The sequence below is a fragment of the Eleutherodactylus coqui genome, unplaced genomic scaffold, assembly GCF_035609145.1.
Source record: "Eleutherodactylus coqui strain aEleCoq1 unplaced genomic scaffold, aEleCoq1.hap1 HAP1_SCAFFOLD_117, whole genome shotgun sequence".
In the NCBI taxonomy this organism is placed as follows: domain Eukaryota; kingdom Metazoa; phylum Chordata; class Amphibia; order Anura; family Eleutherodactylidae; genus Eleutherodactylus; species Eleutherodactylus coqui.
In genome coordinates, this window is record NW_027102100.1 from 412119 (window position 1) to 421910 (window position 9792).

General features: G+C 56.5%; 47 pseudogenes; all 47 read right to left on the reverse strand.

Annotated features, from left to right (window-relative positions):
- Positions 1-53: 53 nt before the first annotated feature.
- LOC136596824 (5S ribosomal RNA) lies at positions 54-172 on the reverse strand (annotated as a pseudogene).
- Positions 173-252: 80 nt separating this feature from the next.
- Positions 253-371, reverse strand: LOC136596390 (5S ribosomal RNA; annotated as a pseudogene).
- Positions 372-451: 80 nt separating this feature from the next.
- LOC136597564 (5S ribosomal RNA) lies at positions 452-570 on the reverse strand (annotated as a pseudogene).
- Positions 571-650: 80 nt separating this feature from the next.
- LOC136596595 (5S ribosomal RNA) lies at positions 651-769 on the reverse strand (annotated as a pseudogene).
- Positions 770-849: 80 nt separating this feature from the next.
- On the reverse strand, positions 850-968 carry LOC136596983 (5S ribosomal RNA; annotated as a pseudogene).
- Positions 969-1048: 80 nt separating this feature from the next.
- On the reverse strand, positions 1049-1167 carry LOC136597484 (5S ribosomal RNA; annotated as a pseudogene).
- An 80-nt stretch (positions 1168-1247) lies between these two features.
- Positions 1248-1366, reverse strand: LOC136596391 (5S ribosomal RNA; annotated as a pseudogene).
- An 80-nt stretch (positions 1367-1446) lies between these two features.
- Positions 1447-1565, reverse strand: LOC136597565 (5S ribosomal RNA; annotated as a pseudogene).
- Positions 1566-1845: 280 nt separating this feature from the next.
- LOC136596392 (5S ribosomal RNA) lies at positions 1846-1964 on the reverse strand (annotated as a pseudogene).
- Positions 1965-2044: 80 nt separating this feature from the next.
- On the reverse strand, positions 2045-2163 carry LOC136596984 (5S ribosomal RNA; annotated as a pseudogene).
- Positions 2164-2243: 80 nt separating this feature from the next.
- LOC136597535 (5S ribosomal RNA) lies at positions 2244-2362 on the reverse strand (annotated as a pseudogene).
- Positions 2363-2442: 80 nt separating this feature from the next.
- On the reverse strand, positions 2443-2561 carry LOC136597147 (5S ribosomal RNA; annotated as a pseudogene).
- An 80-nt stretch (positions 2562-2641) lies between these two features.
- On the reverse strand, positions 2642-2760 carry LOC136597251 (5S ribosomal RNA; annotated as a pseudogene).
- Positions 2761-2840: 80 nt separating this feature from the next.
- LOC136597408 (5S ribosomal RNA) lies at positions 2841-2959 on the reverse strand (annotated as a pseudogene).
- An 80-nt stretch (positions 2960-3039) lies between these two features.
- Positions 3040-3158, reverse strand: LOC136596711 (5S ribosomal RNA; annotated as a pseudogene).
- Positions 3159-3238: 80 nt separating this feature from the next.
- Positions 3239-3357, reverse strand: LOC136596393 (5S ribosomal RNA; annotated as a pseudogene).
- An 80-nt stretch (positions 3358-3437) lies between these two features.
- On the reverse strand, positions 3438-3556 carry LOC136596394 (5S ribosomal RNA; annotated as a pseudogene).
- Positions 3557-3636: 80 nt separating this feature from the next.
- Positions 3637-3755, reverse strand: LOC136596396 (5S ribosomal RNA; annotated as a pseudogene).
- Positions 3756-3835: 80 nt separating this feature from the next.
- On the reverse strand, positions 3836-3954 carry LOC136596825 (5S ribosomal RNA; annotated as a pseudogene).
- Positions 3955-4034: 80 nt separating this feature from the next.
- Positions 4035-4153, reverse strand: LOC136596811 (5S ribosomal RNA; annotated as a pseudogene).
- Positions 4154-4233: 80 nt separating this feature from the next.
- LOC136597339 (5S ribosomal RNA) lies at positions 4234-4352 on the reverse strand (annotated as a pseudogene).
- An 80-nt stretch (positions 4353-4432) lies between these two features.
- LOC136596397 (5S ribosomal RNA) lies at positions 4433-4551 on the reverse strand (annotated as a pseudogene).
- An 80-nt stretch (positions 4552-4631) lies between these two features.
- LOC136596596 (5S ribosomal RNA) lies at positions 4632-4750 on the reverse strand (annotated as a pseudogene).
- Positions 4751-4830: 80 nt separating this feature from the next.
- On the reverse strand, positions 4831-4949 carry LOC136596399 (5S ribosomal RNA; annotated as a pseudogene).
- Positions 4950-5029: 80 nt separating this feature from the next.
- On the reverse strand, positions 5030-5148 carry LOC136596987 (5S ribosomal RNA; annotated as a pseudogene).
- An 80-nt stretch (positions 5149-5228) lies between these two features.
- Positions 5229-5347, reverse strand: LOC136596400 (5S ribosomal RNA; annotated as a pseudogene).
- Positions 5348-5427: 80 nt separating this feature from the next.
- LOC136597187 (5S ribosomal RNA) lies at positions 5428-5546 on the reverse strand (annotated as a pseudogene).
- An 80-nt stretch (positions 5547-5626) lies between these two features.
- Positions 5627-5745, reverse strand: LOC136596402 (5S ribosomal RNA; annotated as a pseudogene).
- Positions 5746-5825: 80 nt separating this feature from the next.
- On the reverse strand, positions 5826-5944 carry LOC136597053 (5S ribosomal RNA; annotated as a pseudogene).
- Positions 5945-6024: 80 nt separating this feature from the next.
- On the reverse strand, positions 6025-6143 carry LOC136596734 (5S ribosomal RNA; annotated as a pseudogene).
- An 80-nt stretch (positions 6144-6223) lies between these two features.
- Positions 6224-6342, reverse strand: LOC136596403 (5S ribosomal RNA; annotated as a pseudogene).
- Positions 6343-6422: 80 nt separating this feature from the next.
- LOC136596404 (5S ribosomal RNA) lies at positions 6423-6541 on the reverse strand (annotated as a pseudogene).
- An 80-nt stretch (positions 6542-6621) lies between these two features.
- On the reverse strand, positions 6622-6740 carry LOC136596405 (5S ribosomal RNA; annotated as a pseudogene).
- Positions 6741-6820: 80 nt separating this feature from the next.
- On the reverse strand, positions 6821-6939 carry LOC136597054 (5S ribosomal RNA; annotated as a pseudogene).
- An 80-nt stretch (positions 6940-7019) lies between these two features.
- On the reverse strand, positions 7020-7138 carry LOC136596735 (5S ribosomal RNA; annotated as a pseudogene).
- Positions 7139-7218: 80 nt separating this feature from the next.
- Positions 7219-7337, reverse strand: LOC136596406 (5S ribosomal RNA; annotated as a pseudogene).
- An 80-nt stretch (positions 7338-7417) lies between these two features.
- On the reverse strand, positions 7418-7536 carry LOC136596407 (5S ribosomal RNA; annotated as a pseudogene).
- An 80-nt stretch (positions 7537-7616) lies between these two features.
- LOC136596408 (5S ribosomal RNA) lies at positions 7617-7735 on the reverse strand (annotated as a pseudogene).
- Positions 7736-7815: 80 nt separating this feature from the next.
- Positions 7816-7934, reverse strand: LOC136596826 (5S ribosomal RNA; annotated as a pseudogene).
- Positions 7935-8014: 80 nt separating this feature from the next.
- Positions 8015-8133, reverse strand: LOC136596812 (5S ribosomal RNA; annotated as a pseudogene).
- A 279-nt stretch (positions 8134-8412) lies between these two features.
- Positions 8413-8531, reverse strand: LOC136596409 (5S ribosomal RNA; annotated as a pseudogene).
- Positions 8532-8611: 80 nt separating this feature from the next.
- LOC136596597 (5S ribosomal RNA) lies at positions 8612-8730 on the reverse strand (annotated as a pseudogene).
- An 80-nt stretch (positions 8731-8810) lies between these two features.
- Positions 8811-8929, reverse strand: LOC136596411 (5S ribosomal RNA; annotated as a pseudogene).
- Positions 8930-9009: 80 nt separating this feature from the next.
- Positions 9010-9128, reverse strand: LOC136597534 (5S ribosomal RNA; annotated as a pseudogene).
- An 80-nt stretch (positions 9129-9208) lies between these two features.
- LOC136596917 (5S ribosomal RNA) lies at positions 9209-9327 on the reverse strand (annotated as a pseudogene).
- An 80-nt stretch (positions 9328-9407) lies between these two features.
- LOC136597148 (5S ribosomal RNA) lies at positions 9408-9526 on the reverse strand (annotated as a pseudogene).
- An 80-nt stretch (positions 9527-9606) lies between these two features.
- LOC136596413 (5S ribosomal RNA) lies at positions 9607-9725 on the reverse strand (annotated as a pseudogene).
- Positions 9726-9792: the final 67 nt, after the last annotated feature.

Here is a 9792-nt window from a genome sequence, read left to right on the forward strand (position 1 = left end):
CTGCAGTGCGAACGCACCTCCGAAAAGGAAAGAAACCTACTCACGGCCTTAAAAGTCAACGGGACCTGGGATTCCCAGCCGGTCACCCATACTGGTACTTGCCAGGCCTCAAGCTGGCTGGCGGCCGCGATCTGACGAGAGCAGGCACATTCAGCTTAGAATGCCCGTTGATAGCTCCGCCTCCTTTCCTATGGGCTTTCTGCAGTGCGAACGCACTTCCGAAAAGAAAAGAAACCTACTCACGGCCTTAAAAGTCAACGGGACCTGGGATTCCCAGCCGGTCACCCATACTGGTACTTGCCAGGCCTCAAGCTGGCTGGCGGCCGCGATCTGACGAGAGCAGGCACATTCAGCTTAGAATGCCCGTTGACAGCTCCTCCTCCTTTCCTATGGGCTTTCTGCAGTGCGAACGCACTTCCGAAAAGGAAAGAAACCTACTCACGGCCTTAAAAGTCAACGGGACCTGGGATTCCCAGCCGGTCACCCATACTGGTACTTGCCAGGCCTCAAGCTGGCTGGCGGCCGCGATCTGACGAGAGCAGGCACATTCAGCTTAGAATGCCCGTTGACAGCTCCTCCTCCTTTCCTATGGGCTTTCTGCAGTGCGAACGCACCTCCGAAAAGGAAAGCAACCTACTCACGGCCTTAAAAGTCAACGGGACCTGGGATTCCCAGCCGGTCACCCATACTGGTACTTGCCAGGCCTCAAGCTGGCTGGCGGCCGCGATCTGACGAGAGCAGGCACATTCAGCTAAGAATGCCCGTTGACAGCTCCTCCTCCTTTCCTATGGGCTTTCTGCAGTGCGAACGCACCTCCGAAAAGGAAAGAAACCTACTCACGGCCTTAAAAGTCAACGGGACCTGGGATTCCCAGCCGGTCACCCATACTGGTACTTGCCAGGCCTCAAGCTGGCTGGCGGCCACGATCTGACGAGAGCAGGCACATTCAGCTTAGAATGCCCGTTGACAGCTCCTCCTCCTTTCCTATGGGCTTTCTGCAGTGCGAACGCACCTCCGAAACGGAAAGAAACCTACTCACGGCCTTAAAAGTCAACGGGACCTGGGATTCCCAGCCAGTCACCCATACTGGTACTTGCCAGGCCTCAAGCTGGCTGGCGGCCACGATCTGACGAGAGCAGGCACATTCAGCTTAGAATGCCCGTTGACAGCTCCTCCTCCTTTCCTATGGGCTTTCTGCAGTGCGAACGCACCTCCGAAAAGGAAAGCAACCTACTCACGGCCTTAAAAGTCAACGGGACCTGGGATTCCCAGCCGGTCACCCATACTGGTACTTGCCAGGCCTCAAGCTGGCTGGCGGCCGCGATCTGACGAGAGCAGGCACATTCAGCTTAGAATGCCCGTTGACAGCTCCTCCTCCTTTCCTATGGGCTTTCTGCAGTGCGAACGCACCTCCGAAACGGAAAGAAACCTACTCACGGCCTTAAAAGTCAACGGGACCTGGGATTCCCAGCCGGTCACCCATACTGGTACTTGCCAGGCCTCAAGCTGGCTGGCGGCCGCGATCTGACGAGAGCAGGCACATTCAGCTTAGAATGCCCGTTGACAGCTCCTCCTCCTTTCCTATGGGCTTTCTGCAGTGCGAACGCACCTCCGAAAAGGAAAGAAACCTACTCACGGCCTTAAAAGTCAACGGGACCTGGGATTTACCAGCCGGTCACCCACACTGGTACTTGCCAGGCCTCAAGCTGGCTGGCGGCCGCGATCTGACGAGAGCAGGTACATTCAGCTTAGAATGCCCGTTGACAGCTCCTCCTCCTTTCTTATGGGCTTTCTGCAGTGCGAACGCACCTCCGAAAAGGAAAGCAACCTACTCACGGCCTTAAAAGTCAACGGGACCTGGGATTCCCAGCCGGTCACCCATACTGGTACTTGCCAGGCCTCAAGCTGGCTGGCGGCCGCGATCTGACGAGAGCAGGCACATTCAGCTTAGAATGCCCGTTGACAGCTCCTCCTCCTTTCCTATGGGCTTTCTGCAGTGCGAACGCACCTCCGAAACGGAAAGAAACCTACTCACGGCCTTAAAAGTCAACGGGACCTGGGATTCCCAGCCGGTCACCCATACTGGTACTTGCCAGGCCTCAAGCTGGCTGGCGGCCACGATCTGACGAGAGCAGGCACATTCAGCTTAGAATGCCCGTTGACAGCTCCTCCTCCTTTCCTATGGGCTTTCTGCAGTGCGAACGCACCTCCGAAAAGGAAAGAAACCTACTCACGGCCTTAAAAGTCAACGGGACCTGGGATTCCCAGCCGGTCACCCATACTGGTACTTGCCAGGCCTCAAGCTGGCTGGTGGCCGCGATCTGACGAGAGCAGGCACATTCAGCTTAGAATGCCCGTTGACAGCTCCTCCTCCTTTCCTATGGGCTTTCTGCAGTGCGAACGCACTTCCGAAAAGGAAAGAAACCTACTCACGGCCTTAAAAGTCAACGGGACCTGGGATTTCCAGCCGGTCACCCATACTGGTACTTGCCAGGCCTCAAGCTGGCTGGCGGCCGCGATCTGACGAGAGCAGGCACATTCAGCTTAGAATGCCCGTTGACAGCTCCTCCTCCTTTCATATGGGCTTTCTGCAGTGCGAACGCACCTCCGAAAAGGAAAGCAACCTACTCACGGCCATAAAAGTCAACGGGACCTGGGATTCCCAGCCGGTCACCCATACTGGTACTTGCCAGGCCTCAAGCTGGCTGGCGGCCGCGATCTGACGAGAGCAGGCACATTCAGCTTAGAATGCCTGTTGACAGCTCCTCCTCCTTTCCTATGGGCTTTCTGCAGTGCGAACGCACCTCCGAAAAGGAAAGAAACCTACTCACGGCCTTAAAAGTCAACGGGACCTGAGATTCCCAGCCGGTCACCCATACTGGTACTTGCCAGGCCTCAAGCTGGCTGGCGGCCGCAATCTGACGAGAGCAGGCACATTCAGCTTAGAATGCCCGTTGACAGCTCCTCCTCCTTTCCTATGGGCTTTCTGCAGTGCGAACGCACCTCCGAAACGGAAAGAAACCTACTCACGGCCTTAAAAGTCAATGGGACCTGGGATTCCCAGCCGGTCACCCATACTGGTACTTGCCAGGCCTCAAGCTGGCTGGCGGCCGCGATCTGACGAGAGCAGGTACATTCAGCTTAGAATGCCCGTTGACAGCTCCTCCTCCTTTCCTATGGGCTTTCTGCAGTGCGAACGCACCTCCGAAAAGGAAAGCAACCTACTCACGGCCTTAAAAGTCAACGGGACCTGGGATTCCCAGCCGGTCACCCATACTGGTACTTGCCAGGCCTCAAGCTGGCTGGCGGCCGCGATCTGACGAGAGCAGGCACATTCAGCTTAGAATGCCCGTTGACAGCTCCTCCTCCTTTCCTATGGGCTTTCTGCAGTGCGAACGCACCTCCGAAAAGGAAAGCAACCTACTCACGGCCTTAAAAGTCAACGGGACCTGGGATTCCCAGCCGGTCACCCATACTGGTACTTGCCAGGCCTCAAGCTGGCTGGCGGCCGCGATCTGACGAGAGCAGGCACATTCAGCTTAGAATGCCCGTTGACAGCTCCTCCTCCTTTCCTATGGGCTTTCTGCAGTGCGAACGCACCTCCGAAACGGAAAGAAACCTACTCACGGCCTTAAAAGTCAACGGGACCTGGGATTCCCAGCCGGTCACCCATACTGGTACTTGCCAGGCCTCAAGCTGGCTGGCGGCCGCGATCTGACGAGAGCAGGCACATTCAGCTTAGAATGCCCGTTGACAGCTCCTCCTCCTTTCCTATGGGCTTTCTGCAGTGCGAACGCACCTCCGAAAAGGAAAGAAACCTACTCACGGCCTTAAAAGTCAACGGGACCTGGGATTCCCAGCCGGTCACCCATACTGGTACTTGCCAGGCCTCAAGCTGGCTGGCGGCCGCGATCTGACGAGAGCAGGCACATTCAGCTTAGAATGCCCGTTGATAGCTCCGCCTCCTTTCCTATGGGCTTTCTGCAGTGCGAACGCACTTCCGAAAAGAAAAGAAACCTACTCACGGCCTTAAAAGTCAACGGGACCTGGGATTCCCAGCCGGTCACCCATACTGGTACTTGCCAGGCCTCAAGCTGGCTGGCGGCCGCGATCTGACGAGAGCAGGCACATTCAGCTTAGATTGCCCGTTGACAGCTCCTCCTCCTTTCCTATGGGCTTTCTGCAGTGCGAACGCACCTCCGAAAAGGAAAGAAACCTACTCACGGCCTTAAAAGTCAACTGGACCTGGGATTCCCAGCCGGTCACCCATACTGGTACTTGCCAGGCCTCAAGCTGGCTGGCGGCCGCGATCTGACGAGAGCAGGCACATTCAGCTTAGAATGCCCGTTGACAGCTCCTCCTCCTTTCCTATGGGCTTTCTGCAGTGCGAACGCACTTCCGAAAAGGAAAGAAACCTACTCACGGCCTTAAAAGTCAACGGGACCTGGGATTCCCAGCCGGTCACCCATACTGGTACTTGCCAGGCCTCAAGCTGGCTGGCGGCCGCGATCTGACGAGAGCAGGCACATTCAGCTTAGAATGCCCGTTGACAGCTCCTCCTCCTTTCCTATGGGCTTTCTGCAGTGCGAACGCACCTCCGAAAAGGAAAGCAACCTACTCACGGCCTTAAAAGTCAACGGGACCTGGGATTCCCAGCCGGTCACCCATACTGGTACTTGCCAGGCCTCAAGCTGGCTGGCGGCCGCGATCTGACGAGAGCAGGCACATTCAGCTAAGAATGCCCGTTGACAGCTCCTCCTCCTTTCCTATGGGCTTTCTGCAGTGCGAACGCACCTCCGAAAAGGAAAGAAACCTACTCACGGCCTTAAAAGTCAACGGGACCTGGGATTCCCAGCCGGTCACCCATACTGGTACTTGCCAGGCCTCAAGCTGGCTGGCGGCCGCGATCTGACGAGAGCAGGCACATTCAGCTTAGAATGCCCGTTGACAGCTCCTCCTCCTTTCCTATGGGCTTTCTGCAGTGCGAACGCACCTCCGAAACGGAAAGAAACCTACTCACGGCCTTAAAAGTCAACGGGACCTGGGATTCCCAGCCGGTCACCCATACTGGTACTTGCCAGGCCTCAAGCTGGCTGGCGGCCACGATCTGACGAGAGCAGGCACATTCAGCTTAGAATGCCCGTTGACAGCTCCTCCTCCTTTCCTATGGGCTTTCTGCAGTGCGAACGCACCTCCGAAAAGGAAAGAAACCTACTCACGGCCTTAAAAGTCAACGGGACCTGGGATTCCCAGCCGGTCACCCATACTGGTACTTGCCAGGCCTCAAGCTGGCTGGCGGCCGCGATCTGACGAGAGCAGGCACATTCAGCTTAGAATGCCCGTTGACAGCTCCTCCTCCTTTCCTATGGGCTTTCTGCAGTGCGAACGCACTTCCGAAAAGGAAAGAAACCTACTCACGGCCTTAAAAGTCAACGGGACCTGGGATTTCCAGCCGGTCACCCATACCGGTACTTGCCAGGCCTCAAGCTGGCTGGCGGCCGCGATCTGACGAGAGCAGGCACATTCAGCTTAGAATGCCCGTTGACAGCTCCTCCTCCTTTCATATGGGCTTTCTGCAGTGCGAACGCACCTCCGAAAAGGAAAGCAACCTACTCACGGCCATAAAAGTCAACGGGACCTGGGATTCCCAGCCGGTCACCCATACTGGTACTTGCCAGGCCTCAAGCTGGCTGGCGGCCGCGATCTGACGAGAGCAGGCACATTCAGCTTAGAATGCCCGTTGACAGCTCCTCTTCCTTTCCTATGGGCTTTCTGCAGTGCGAACGCACCTCCGAAAAGGAAAGAAACCTACTCACGGCCTTAAAAGTCAACGGGACCTGGGATTCCCAGCCGGTCACCCATACTGGTACTTGCCAGGCCTCAAGCTGGCTGGCGGCCGCAATCTGACGAGAGCAGGCACATTCAGCTTAGAATGCCCGTTGACAGCTCCTCCTCCTTTCCTATGGGCTTTCTGCAGTGCGAACGCACCTCCGAAACGGAAAGAAACCTACTCACGGCCTTAAAAGTCAATGGGACCTGGGATTCCCAGCCGGTCACCCATACTGGTACTTGCCAGGCCTCAAGCTGGCTGGCGGCCGCGATCTGACGAGAGCAGGTACATTCAGCTTAGAATGCCCGTTGACAGCTCCTCCTCCTTTCCTATGGGCTTTCTGCAGTGCGAACGCACCTCCGAAAAGGAAAGCAACCTACTCACGGCCTTAAAAGTCAACGGGACCTGGGATTCCCAGCCGGTCACCCATACTGGTACTTGCCAGGCCTCAAGCTGGCTGGCGGCCGCGATCTGACGAGAGCAGGCACATTCAGCTTAGAATGCCCGTTGACAGCTCCTCCTCCTTTCCTATGGGCTTTCTGCAGTGCGAACGCACCTCCGAAACGGAAAGAAACCTACTCACGGCCTTAAAAGTCAACGGGACCTGGGATTCCCAGCCGGTCACCCATACTGGTACTTGCCAGGCCTCAAGCTGGCTGGCGGCCGCGATCTGACGAGAGCAGGCACATTCAGCTTAGAATGCCCGTTGACAGCTCCTCCTCCTTTCCTATGGGCTTTCTGCAGTGCGAACGCACCTCCGAAAAGGAAAGAAACCTACTCACGGCCTTAAAAGTCAACGGGACCTGGGATTCCCAGCCGGTCACCCATACTGGTACTTGCCAGGCCTCAAGCTGGCTGGCGGCCGCGATCTGACGAGAGCAGGCACATTCAGCTTAGAATGCCCGTTGACAGCTCCTCTTCCTTTCCTATGGGCTTTCTGCAGTGCGAACGCACCTCCGAAAAGGAAAGAAACCTACTCACGGCCTTAAAAGTCAACGGGACCTGGGATTCCCAGCCGGTCACCCATACTGGTACTTGCCAGGCCTCAAGCTGGCTGGCGGCCGCAATCTGACGAGAGCAGGCACATTCAGCTTAGAATGCCCGTTGACAGCTCCTCCTCCTTTCCTATGGGCTTTCTGCAGTGCGAACGCACCTCCGAAACGGAAAGAAACCTACTCACGGCCTTAAAAGTCAATGGGACCTGGGATTCCCAGCCGGTCACCCATACTGGTACTTGCCAGGCCTCAAGCTGGCTGGCGGCCGCGATCTGACGAGAGCAGGTACATTCAGCTTAGAATGCCCGTTGACAGCTCCTCCTCCTTTCCTATGGGCTTTCTGCAGTGCGAACGCACCTCCGAAAAGGAAAGCAACCTACTCACGGCCTTAAAAGTCAACGGGACCTGGGATTCCCAGCCGGTCACCCATACTGGTACTTGCCAGGCCTCAAGCTGGCTGGCGGCCGCGATCTGACGAGAGCAGGCACATTCAGCTTAGAATGCCCGTTGACAGCTCCTCCTCCTTTCCTATGGGCTTTCTGCAGTGCGAACGCACCTCCGAAAAGGAAAGCAACCTACTCACGGCCTTAAAAGTCAACGGGACCTGGGATTCCCAGCCGGTCACCCATACTGGTACTTGCCAGGCCTCAAGCTGGCTGGCGGCCGCGATCTGACGAGAGCAGGCACATTCAGCTTAGAATGCCCGTTGACAGCTCCTCCTCCTTTCCTATGGGCTTTCTGCAGTGCGAACGCACCTCCGAAACGGAAAGAAACCTACTCACGGCCTTAAAAGTCAACGGGACCTGGGATTCCCAGCCGGTCACCCATACTGGTACTTGCCAGGCCTCAAGCTGGCTGGCGGCCGCGATCTGACGAGAGCAGGCACATTCAGCTTAGAATGCCCGTTGACAGCTCCTCCTCCTTTCCTATGGGCTTTCTGCAGTGCGAACGCACCTCCGAAAAGGAAAGAAACCTACTCACGGCCTTAAAAGTCAACGGGACCTGGGATTCCCAGCCGGTCACCCATACTGGTACTTGCCAGGCCTCAAGCTGGCTGGCGGCCGCGATCTGACGAGAGCAGGCACATTCAGCTTAGAATGCCCGTTGATAGCTCCTCCTCCTTTCCTATGGGCTTTCTGCAGTGCGAACGCACTTCCGAAAAGAAAAGAAACCTACTCACGGCCTTAAAAGTCAACGGGACCTGGGATTCCCAGCCGGTCACCCATACTGGTACTTGCCAGGCCTCAAGCTGGCTGGCGGCCGCGATCTGACGAGAGCAGGCACATTCAGCTTAGATTGCCCGTTGACAGCTCCTCCTCCTTTCCTATGGGCTTTCTGCAGTGCGAACGCACCTCCGAAAAGGAAAGAAACCTACTCACGGCCTTAAAAGTCAACTGGACCTGGGATTCCCAGCCGGTCACCCATACTGGTACTTGCTAGGCCTCAAGCTGGCTGGCGGCCGCGATCTGACGAGAGCAGGCACATTCAGCTTAGAATGCCCGTTGACAGCTCCTCCTCCTTTCCTATGGGCTTTCTGCAGTGCGAACGCACTTCCGAAAAGGAAAGAAACCTACTCACGGCCTTAAAAGTCAACGGGACCTGGGATTCCCAGCCGGTCACCCATACTGGTACTTGCCAGGCCTCAAGCTGGCTGGCGGCCGCGATCTGACGAGAGCAGGCACATTCAGCTTAGAATGCCCGTTGACAGCTCCTCCTCCTTTCCTATGGGCTTTCTGCAGTGCGAACGCACCTCCGAAAAGGAAAGCAACCTACTCACGGCCTTAAAAGTCAACGGGACCTGGGATTCCCAGCCGGTCACCCATACTGGTACTTGCCAGGCCTCAAGCTGGCTGGCGGCCGCGATCTGACGAGAGCAGGCACATTCAGCTAAGAATGCCCGTTGACAGCTCCTCCTCCTTTCCTATGGGCTTTCTGCAGTGCGAACGCACCTCCGAAAAGGAAAGAAACCTACTCACGGCCTTAAAAGTCAACGGGACCTGGGATTCCCAGCCGGTCACCCATACTGGTACTTGCCAGGCCTCAAGCTGGCTGGCGGCCGCGATCTGACGAGAGCAGGCACATTCAGCTTAGAATGCCCGTTGACAGCTCCTCCTCCTTTCCTATGGGCTTTCTGCAGTGCGAACGCACCTCCGAAACGGAAAGAAACCTACTCACGGCCTTAAAAGTCAATGGGACCTGGGATTCCCAGCCGGTCACCCATACTGGTACTTGCCAGGCCTCAAGCTGGCTGGCGGCCACGATCTGACGAGAGCAGGCACATTCAGCTTAGAATGCCCGTTGACAGCTCCTCCTCCTTTCCTATGGGCTTTCTGCAGTGCGAACGCACCTCCGAAAAGGAAAGAAACCTACTCACGGCCTTAAAAGTCAACGGGACCTGGGATTCCCAGCCAGTCACCCATACTGGTACTTGCCAGGCCTCAAGCTGGCTGGCGGCCGCGATCTGACGAGAGCAGGCACATTCAGCTTAGAATGCCCGTTGACAGCTCCTCCTCCTTTCCTATGGGCTTTCTGCAGTGCGAACGCACTTCCGAAAAGGAAAGAAACCTACTCACGGCCTTAAAAGTCAACGGGACCTGGGATTTCCAGCCGGTCACCCATACTGGTACTTGCCAGGCCTCAAGCTGGCTGGCGGCCGCGATCTGACGAGAGCAGGCACATTCAGCTTAGAATGCCCGTTGACAGCTCCTCCTCCTTTCATATGGGCTTTCTGCAGTGCGAACGCACCTCCGAAAAGGAAAGCAACCTACTCACGGCCATAAAAGTCAACGGGACCTGGGATTCCCAGCCGGTCACCCATACTGGTACTTGCCAGGCCTCAAGCTGGCTGGCGGCCGCGATCTGACGAGAGCAGGCACATTCAGCTTAGAATGCCCGTTGACAGCTCCTCTTCCTTTCCTATGGGCTTTCTGCAGTGCGAACGCACCTCCGAAAAGGAAAGAAACCTAC